Below are 10986 nucleotides of genomic sequence, written 5' to 3'. Positions count from 1 at the left end.
CATGTCTTTCAACAAAATCTTTTCAATTTTTTACTTATTAAAAAAACAACTTTCTTTTCAGAAACTTTCATGACTCCGGTTGTTCGACGTGACTGTGAAACCTAACCTGGTTTTGTCTTGATTTGCAAAACCTTGTTAATGTGTTATTGAAGGCTAAACCAGCAGAGAAGCTGTAGTGGCTCATGCTAATGACTAGCCAGCATTTTCTTCAGAGGAGAAACTAGTGATCCATGACGTCCGAAGCTGGGTTTTACTGCCAGTATGCTGACGCAAGTGATTGACTTTGACAATGACCGTTATTATAACAGGGTTCCCATGAATTTCAGACACATGGATTCAAGGCCTGGAAATGTACCTTCAAGCCACTTTTGTGTTCTTCTGTGCCACCTCTGTACAAATTAATTTATTAATTCTAATTTCATATGATTGGTAACTTATTTGTCTCATTCTAATTCTTATTATATAGTTTTAAATAGAAATTTTAAAAAGCTTATAAACATAAATGTTTTAATTTGACAGATGAAAATGATGCCGTTGCAAAGGTAAAAAGAAAATACTCCTGTAAGTCACTGAGTCACATGTCAGCTCGTATTAGGAAGGATCATTTTATCAGTAGCCTCTATTAGATCCGTGCATGACGGATGACCCCTACTTAATAAGAATAACATGCTGAAGTGTTGTGAAATACATGAAGGCTATTTTTCTAGGCTTTATGGACAGATAAGTTGAGAGTGACTCTTGAAGGACCAGCAGCACATCCTCTTGTTCCACTGTTTGAAGAATTGATCTTCCAGAATCTGGCAGTAAGTTTCAGGAGCTCATTTTTGTCAGTCTCTGCAAGACAGACTTTTCAGGATAGGAGACGGACTAAAAATCAGCTCCCAAAACTTACTGCGACGTGGAGCTGAGGAGAACATGTAGAACTTGAAAAAATGGAAAAACAGCTTGTGTGTAAAAAGCGTTTACAGTTTAAAAGCAAGTAGAAAGTACAATTTTTTTGGCAGATTTGCGCATGTACAAGGTTTAAAATGTTCATTAAATATTTTCAAAATATTGACGCTTTGAGCAGCTGCGTTCCTCTAAATCAAAGATGAAAACATGGGGTTTACAATAAAAAGTCATTCACAAAATTATTTTGAAATGTATAATTTTGACCCATACAATGTATTGTTGGCTATTGCTACAAATATACCCCAGCGACTTAACACTGCTTTTGTGCTGCAGGGACACAGATCAGTATATTTATGTATATATTAATACACACTCACGCATGTATAATTTCAGAGAAATATGCTGTTTATATTAAACATATTTATAATATAAATTATATGAATATACATATATACATGTTAATATTTTCAAAATATATATTGTATGTGTGTGCATTTATACATACATAATAAATATACACAGTACACACTTTTATTTTGGATGCCATTAATCGTTTGACAGCGCTATAGATATAGATAGATAAGATATGATGTCTTGTTTTCTGAAAATATTATCCAAATTTTGTTAGTTTTTGCTTGGAACTAGGAAAAGTGGAGTAAGAAAAATAATCTTAATTCAAAGGCTAAACAAGATTATTTTTCTTACCCCATTGGCAGATACTTCTGCTGGTTTTAAGTCAAAACTAACTAAATTTGGATGTGTCTTGATTCTGGAAAAAATGTAAGTAATTTTACGCAAGTAAATGCATCCTGATTCAAGAATTTGTAGATATTTATACTAGAAAACAAGACAAAAACCCTAAGGAAGAACATATTTGTTGCAGTGTATAGTGAGTATCAGGACAAAGAGATGAATCGTGTTTGATTGAGATGTGCAGCTCCTCCAGTTCTGATCTTCTCAAGATCCTCTATTTTTACACTTTTACTGAAGTATATTTGTAATCATTAGTTGACTCGTTGGTTTGGACGGTTTGTGAAGCGATAAAAGCATGGAAGCATCTGAGCGTCATGCTGTAGCATGTGTTACTGAGCACAGCCACTGGAGGAGATACCCACAATCCCCTGCACATCGATGCGTGTTTACTCCGTGTGGTGCATTATGGGGATTTTGCATTAACCGATGTTTGAATGATTTTTTCATGTTTTGACGCCATGTCTTTCAACAAAATCTTTTCAATTTTTTACTTATTAAAAAAACAACTTTCTTTTCAGAAACTTTCATGACTCCGGTTGTTCGACGTGACTGTGAAACCTAACCTGGTTTTGTCTTGATTTGCAAAACCTTGTTAATGTGTTATTGAAGGCTAAACCAGCAGAGAAGCTGTAGTGGCTCATGCTAATGACTAGCCAGCATTTTCTTCAGAGGAGAAACTAGTGATCCATGACGTCCGAAGCTGGGTTTTACTGCCAGTATGCTGACGCAAGTGATTGACTTTGACAATGACCGTTATTATAACAGGGTTCCCATGAATTTCAGACACATGGATTCAAGGCCTGGAAATGTACCTTCAAGCCACTTTTGTGTTCTTCTGTGCCACCTCTGTACAAATTAATTTATTAATTCTAATTTCATATGATTGGTAACTTATTTGTCTCATTCTAATTCTTATTATATAGTTTTAAATAGAAATTTTAAAAAGCTTATAAACATAAATGTTTTAATTTGACAGATGAAAATGATGCCGTTGCAAAGGTAAAAAGAAAATACTCCTGTAAGTCACTGAGTCACATGTCAGCTCGTATTAGGAAGGATCATTTTATCAGTAGCCTCTATTAGATCCGTGCATGACGGATGACCCCTACTTAATAAGAATAACATGCTGAAGTGTTGTGAAATACATGAAGGCTATTTTTCTAGGCTTTATGGACAGATAAGTTGAGAGTGACTCTTGAAGGACCAGCAGCACATCCTCTTGTTCCACTGTTTGAAGAATTGATCTTCCAGAATCTGGCAGTAAGTTTCAGGAGCTCATTTTTGTCAGTCTCTGCAAGACAGACTTAATTTATGAATTTAATTGCACTCATGCCACCTCTGAGCCTCATTAAACGTCTGAAAATGTACCTACAAGCCACTTTTGTGTTCTTCTGTGCCACCTCTGTACAAATTAATTTATTAATTTACTAATTTCATGATTGGTAACTTATTTGTCTTATTCTACTTCTTATTATATAGTTTTAAATAGAAATTTTAAAAAGCTTATAAACATAAATGTTTTAATTTGACAGATGAAAATGATGCCGTTGCAAAGGTAAAAAGAAAATACTCCTGTAAGTCACTGAGTCACATGTCAGCTCGTATTAGGAAGGATCATTTTATCAGTAGCCTATATTAGATCCGTGCATGACGGATGACCCCTACTTAATAAGAATAACATGCTGAAGTGTTGTGAAATACATGAAGGCTATTTTTCTAGGCTTTATGGACAGATAAGTTGAGAGTGACTCTTGAAGGACCAGCAGCACATCCTCTTGTTCCACTGTTTGAAGAATTGATCTTCCAGAATCTGGCAGTAAGTTTCAGGAGCTCATTTTTGTCAGTCTCTGCAAGACACACTTCTCAGGATAGGAGACGGACTAAAAATCAGCTCCCAAAACTTACTGCGACGTGGAGCTGAGGAGAACATGTAGAACTTGAAAAAATGGAAAAACAGCTTGTGTGTAAAAAGCGTTTACAGTTTAAAAGCAAGTAGAAAGTACAATTTTTTTGGCAGATTTGCGCATGTACAAGGTTTAAAATGTTCATTAAATATTTTCAAAATATTGACGCTTTGAGCAGCTGCGTTCCTCTAAATCAAAGATGAAAACATGGGGTTTACAATAAAAAGTCATTCACAAAATTATTTTGACTTCTGAATTATTTATTTATTAATGAGTAACGTCTCTTTTGAGTGAATGTGCAAAGTTTTACCATGTTATTACAACATTTAACCACTTTTTATTAATTTAAAAATTGAGAAATTCTTTCACATTTAACCTTTTTATTAAATAAAAAATTGAGAAATTCTTTCAAATTTAAATCTTGTACAAGAACTACATCAAAAACCAGTTTGATGCATATTTTATCAATATTTTAGAAATTGAATTTTATTTATCACCAGTACTGACTTCAGTGGATTTCATTAAATTAATTTGAACACGACTGCTCAAAGCGGTCTAAATTTATGAAACCTACACATTCAAAACATGATTACTCTGAAATGTTTAATGTAAATGTTAAGCGTAAGTGGTGAAATGTTAAGTACTGTAAGGTCTTTCATGACACTACATCTGCTGGGGTGTGAGTTTGATAGGTGCTTGATATAAAATAAATGCTGCTTGAAAAAGTCCTTGAATCTGGTGTTCATGAAAGAGTGGGAACCCTGTTTATATACAATAAAATAAAACCCAATCAGTTGCAGAACCAGTGGAACGCAGCCGTTTGGAAGGTGCTATTCATTTTTATGACCACTAGATGGCCACAATGATAAACGGTGTTGAGAAGCTTCGAGTAATGAACCTTTTTCCGATACAATTGTGTTGAAAGCTTCGCTGGTTCAGAACGCTTCACCATCACGACACAAAGCTTTTATCTCATCAGAAATCCCTTTTCCCGGTTTTTTCTAAGACACAAACACACAAAAAAAAAGAAAAAAAATTGCCTTTTTTTTTTTTATGAAATAAAAAATTTGAGAGATTATAAGAGGTTTTTGTTGAGGGAAAAAATATTGATAAGAGAAAAGTTTTTGAGTGAGAAAGAAATCGTATGATCTGAACGTCTTCATGCGCTCTGATAACTGGCGTCATAACTCGGGCTGTTGATTTGATGTGATTAATTATGGGAAAATGATGTTGAAATGGTTGAGTTCCGCACAGCTGTCCGTTGTATGCAGTTGCTAACGAACGCACTGAATTACATCTTCGACACAATACTGTCAGCAATGTTCCCGCCGAGCTGTGCTCATATGGGAAGCTATTTGACTGAGTTGTAGTAAAAGCGGAAGCATTGCAGTGTTCGGGCAAACCGCTGTAGAGTTAGAAGCGGTGACTGCGGTTTACAGGTTTCACACCGAGAGAGAGTGATGTAGTACTTCAGTGGTTGTGGACCAAACCCAGAGCCAACGCAAACGCAATGACGTGGAATAAAACGTGCTGGTGTTTTGAAGAAGAGTGTCTTGATTAAGTGCTGGAAACAGAGGATGATGAGCACAGAACGCTAGCTAAACTCAAGAGATATTCAGTCACACGCAGGTGTATTGTGCAGACTCTACTTCATAGAGATGTTTAGACCGCTATAGAAGTTCACATGCTCTAAACATTTAGCTTACAGTTCTCCATTAAATGCTTCAGTTTGTTTTCTATTCTATTCTATCAGTTTAAATGCTTCAGTTTGTTCTGATATTATATTATATTATGTTAGGCCTATATTATAAACCTAATATATAATTCACCTGGTTTTTAATGGAGTCTCTCATGCTCATCAAGGCTGTATTTATTTCATCAAAATACAGGAGAAAAAAAACTGTAATATTGTGAAATATGATTTCTAATACCTTCTAGAAACAAAGAATACAAAAGACACCATCTAAATTACTGCAGATGTTACTAAAATTAAATCATAAAACAAAATAAATGTAAAGATAAAAACTAATTATAAAATTAAAATGACTAAATATTAATAAAAACTGTAATAGTATCTCGGTGATACTCAAACAAAACGTTTTACCGGATACATTTATCTGTTACATTTACTGAGTGGAGGAGCTACTGATGGATAGAGAGATGGATGGAGAGAGAGATGGAGGGATGGAGAGAGATAGATGGATAGAGAGATGGATGGAGAGAGAGATAGATGGAGGGATGGATAGAGAGATGGATGGATGGATAGAGAGATAGATGGAGAGATGGATAGATGGATAGAGAGATGGATGGAGAGAGAGATAGATGGATAGAGAGATGGAGGGATGGAGAGATAGATAGAGGGATGGAGAGAGAGATAGATGGATAGAGAGATGGAGGGATGGATAGAGAGATAGATGGATAGAGAGATAGATGGATGGAGGGATGGATAGAGATGGATAGAGAGATAGATGGATAGAGAGATGGAGGGATGGATAGAGAGATGGATGGATAGAGAGATGGATGGATAGAGAGATGGATGGATGGAGGGATGGATAGAGAGATGGATGGAGAGAGAGATGGAGGGATGGATAGATAGATGGATGGATAGAGAGATAGATGGATAGAGAGATGGAGGGATGGATAGAGAGATGGATGGATGGAGGGATAGAGAGATGGATGGAGGGATAGAGAGATGGATAGAGAGATGGAGGGATGGATAGAGAGATGGAGGGATGGAGAAATAAGTGTTACTGTTGACTCATAAAATGATTGACAAATGAAAACGTAAACCGTAGTTAAATAAGAAATAATAAAACTTCAGTTTACTCAGAGTTCAATTCAATATTTCTATTCATGTATTTATAATGATCACAGTATGTAATGTGAGTTGAATCTGTTTAAGTAAAATATCTTGTGTAATCACAGATGAACACAAATGTGCCTTTAAGTCATGAATGTTTCATTTCAGACAATAAACACACATTCAAGTCAAGTCACCATGATTTCTATAGTGTTTTTACAATGCAATTGTGTCTAAGCAGCTTTACAGCATTAACTCTTGCACCGCCAAACAGAGTTTTCCGTGTTCTCGCTGTTATACGCTAGGGGGCGCTATCACGCATCTCCTGAATGAGTCTAGAATCACTCGATCAAAAACACAGACCAGGAAGATGCAGAAACCAGCGATCTCATATGTAAGCTTATGCATATGAAAAATAATGCAATCATCAACACTAACCGCGTATAAATGAAAGCTGCCTGATGTTAGCGAGTGAAATGTGCATCCAGAAAGAGCTGTGAAGCTATGGGAGCGCTGATGGAAGACATCTACTGCAGCTTTGCTTTGATATTATTACTGAATATGATCCAGATGGAGTATTTGATACAAATTAGATTTTTTTTTTTTTATATAAGTTGTCCAAATTCAGTTGAGAAACTTCAGGAAACAGGCCTGAAGAGAGAGAGAACGCTGTCTGCGCCTCAGACCTTTCTGACTTGACACGTGAGGACAAAAATCATGCTTTCGGAAATCATCCAATTATAAGATTTTAAAAAAATTATGACATACTAAGTCATAATTATGAGATTAAAGGTCAAAATCATGAGATTTACAATTCATAATTATGAGATAAACAGCCAATTGTGAGGCAAAAATTATAACAAAGTCATATTTATGATTTGAAGTTAAAAAAAGACATGACATTCATGTCATAAAATGTAATAATTATGACATGAACAATCAATTACAAGATGAAATGTAAAAATTGTAACAGTAAGTCATGATTATGAGATAAAAGGTCAAAATCATTTGATTTAAAGTCATAATTATGAGATAAACAGCCAGTTGTGAGAATTTTTGTAAGAAAGTCATATTTATGATTTAAAGATCAAATTGAGATTAAAAATGTCATAATTATGACACAAACAGTCAATTATAAGGTAATAATGCAATTTAAGTTTAAAATTGTGAGTCAATTTTGAGATGAAATGTAAAAATGGTAACCGTAAGTCATAATTACGAGCTAAAATGCGATTTAAGTTGCAATTATGATAGTCAATTGAGATAAAATAAAATTATAACAGACATAATTATGAGATAAACGGTCAAAATTACGAGTCAATTATAAGATAAGTAAAAATCATGCAATAACTGACACAAGTCAATTATGAGAAAAACGTTAAAATTATGGCATACCAAATCATAATTATGATCAAAAGTTAAAAATCACAGCATACTAAATCATTATTACACCATAAAAGGACAAAATTATGGCAGCTTAGACTTTGTAATAATTTCAACTTGTATCCCATAATCATGATTTATCAAAGCATTATATTTGTTTCTTATGTGGTGTTAAAACAGATGTGTTATTTCTGTTTAGTATGGTTGAATTGGATCATCGGAAGGTCAGCAGCAAAGACATTAGTTAATAAAATGTGATTAAATACATAAATGATATTGGTCTTATTTAACATATTTAATTATTGCAGGTTTGTATAATATTCTGAGTTTGCATTTGACTGTTTTTATTGATTGTGAGGAACACTGAATGTGTTTGTGTGCAGTGAGATGAGTAAACACATGTTGATATTTAGTCTAGAACTACAGTAAGATCATGTTCACACACAACGCTCTGCACTTACTCCTGATTTCTGTCACCATGGCAACACCAGAGCTGTCACTCAACACATGGAAACAAAGTAACTGGAGCTACTTATTTGAAAAATAACTGATATTTCCTTCTAAATTAAAAAGTAATCCGTTACTTTACTAGTTATTAGGGCTGAACGATTTTGGAAAATAATCTCCCCTTTAAACCTATAAAAAAAAATCTTATTTAATTTTAAAAACCTGCAGGGAAAAAACATGCATCACTTGAAACATTGAAAATAGCATAGAGAGAATAACCATATCGCGATATTATCGCAAATGCAATTAATCGTTCAGCCCTACTAGTTACGTGAGAGAAAGTGTTACTTGTAATGTGTTACCGTCAACACTGCATGACAACACATCAGGTCAATAAGACACAAACAGGTCTAAGTCAAAGGTCACGAGTCTATATATATATATATATATCAAATCCTGATAGCACTTTAAACTGATAGCACTTTACCCCTCAGAATGCATTTGACCCAGAAGAGATGCATAAAAAGAAAAACATACATAGTTTTCAGTAAGTGAATGAAACTTTGCAGATGCTTTAGACTCAAAATACACATCACTGCCTTTTTCCAGAATTGTTAATATTCTTTATTAAGAGATATAACCATTTAAAATTGTGACGTGTGTGTGAAGCACCATTAGTGCCAAAAATACTTTTGCTGTATTATCTATCAAGTTCATTTAATGCCAAACATCTTTTGTGAAATATATTTAGTCTTTTCCCCACATCTCTCACACTTGTTGATGAACACGAATATGTGCGTTTATTGAACAAGTGCGCGCACAACCGCGGATGATTCATTTTCCACTCGAGTCTGGGGTGTGCGATATACAGTATATCTTCTGCGATAATATGGTAAGTGTTGTTGTAATGATGTGCGATCTGACATTATCAAGTAAGCTATATCACCAGATCACAGTGCACGCACATGATTTATTAGTTCATTAAAACTCAACATTCAAGGCATTCTAAATTGTAGACGGCAAAAATGCTTCTGTATGCTTTTTTTATATTTCTATAATTTAATATAGTTAACAATCTATTTCACACAAAGAGTAGCCTACCGTTTTTCTGCAGATATCAGCATGAACACATTTAATAATCATTTTATACACGTTCAGTAAAGCAATAAGTGACTTAATATTGCTTGTTTTTGCTCAATTTTGCCAACGATATTAGTTCCAAAGATCACAGCACTGTTTTGCGTCTCTGAGCAATGGTGTTTACTTATTGAATGAATCAGCTTTTTGAATGAATCGGTTGAATAAATGATTGTGATTCACTCATTAACACAGTCGAATGCTTTGTTTCAGAATGAATCAGTCGTTTGAATGAATCGGTTGAATCTCAATGACTCACTCATTAACAGTCACTTGCTGCCACCTACTGGCGGTTTTCATTTCACATTTCGACACTTTTGTTCATGTTTTAAATTATTTCAAATATCAGTATTCAACGTTTTATGTTAAAAACAAAACATTATTTATCCATCCATTTATCCGGGAATTTAACATCAGCGGGTGGTCCTCTGGTGCAACTCGTCATCGGCCGGACCGAGCCTGTGGCCCCGCACCGGAGACACTCTACAGCTCAGAAACAGGTGCTCGGACCCTGCGCTGTGCTGCCGCCAGCGCTCCTGCAGTGGAACGTGAGTGTGTGTGTTGTTGCAGGTTGGCTGTCACACTAACATCACGGTGGCGAGTTTGTCTCTGTTTTATCTGCTGGAGCCGCGCATCAGTGAGTAAACTCTACAGTAAACACTATAGTAAACGCTACAGTAAACACTACAGTAAATGCTACGGTAAACACTACAGTAAATGCTACGGTAAACACTACAGTAATCACTACAGTAAACGCTACAGTAAACTACAATAAATACTACAGTTAACGCTACAGTAAACTCTACAGTAAAAAAACACCGTAAATGCTACAGTAAAAAATACAGTAAATGCTACAGTAAAAAAAATACAGTAAACTAGTCAACTACAGTAAATGCTACAGTAAACTCTACAGTAAATGCTACAGTAAAAAATACAGTAAACGCTACTGTGAACTACAGTAAATGCTACAGTAAAAACTAGTCAACTACAGTAAATGCTACAGTAAAAAATACAGGAAATGCTAAAGTAAACTACAGTAAATGCTACAGTACGCTACAGTAAATGCTGAAGTAAACACTACAGTAAATGCTACAGTAAAAGCTACAGTAAAAAAAACAGTAAACTAGTCAACTACAGTAAATGCTACAGTAAAAAAATACAGTAAACGCTACTGTAAACTACAGTAAATGCTACAGTAAACGCTACAGTAAAAAAATACAGTAAACTAGTCAGCTACAGTAAACGCTACAGTAAACGCTACAGTATTAAACGCTACTAAAAACTACAGTAAACGCTACTGTAAACTACAGTAAACGCTACTGTAAACTACAGTAAATGCTACAGTAAACGTTACAGTAAACGCTACAGTAAACACTACAGGCAACTACAGTAAACGCTACAGTAAAAAATACAGTACACTAGTCAACTACAGTAAATGCTACAGTAAATGCTACAGTAAACGCTACAGTAAAAAAATACAGTAAACGCTACTGTAAACTACAGTAAACGCTACAGTAAAAAATACAGTAAACACTACAGTCAACTACAGTAAATGCTACAGTAAAAGCTACAGTAAACTAGTCAACTACAGTAAATGCTACAGTAAAAAAATACAGTAAACGCTACTGTAAACTACAGTAAATGCTACAGTAAACGCTACAGTAAACACTA

The sequence above is a fragment of the Sinocyclocheilus rhinocerous genome, unplaced genomic scaffold (assembly GCF_001515625.1).
Source record: "Sinocyclocheilus rhinocerous isolate Xijiao unplaced genomic scaffold, SAMN03320098_v1.1 scaffold1395, whole genome shotgun sequence".
Classification (NCBI taxonomy): Eukaryota; Metazoa; Chordata; class Actinopteri; order Cypriniformes; family Cyprinidae; genus Sinocyclocheilus; species Sinocyclocheilus rhinocerous.
This window is presented reverse-complemented; position numbering follows the sequence as displayed.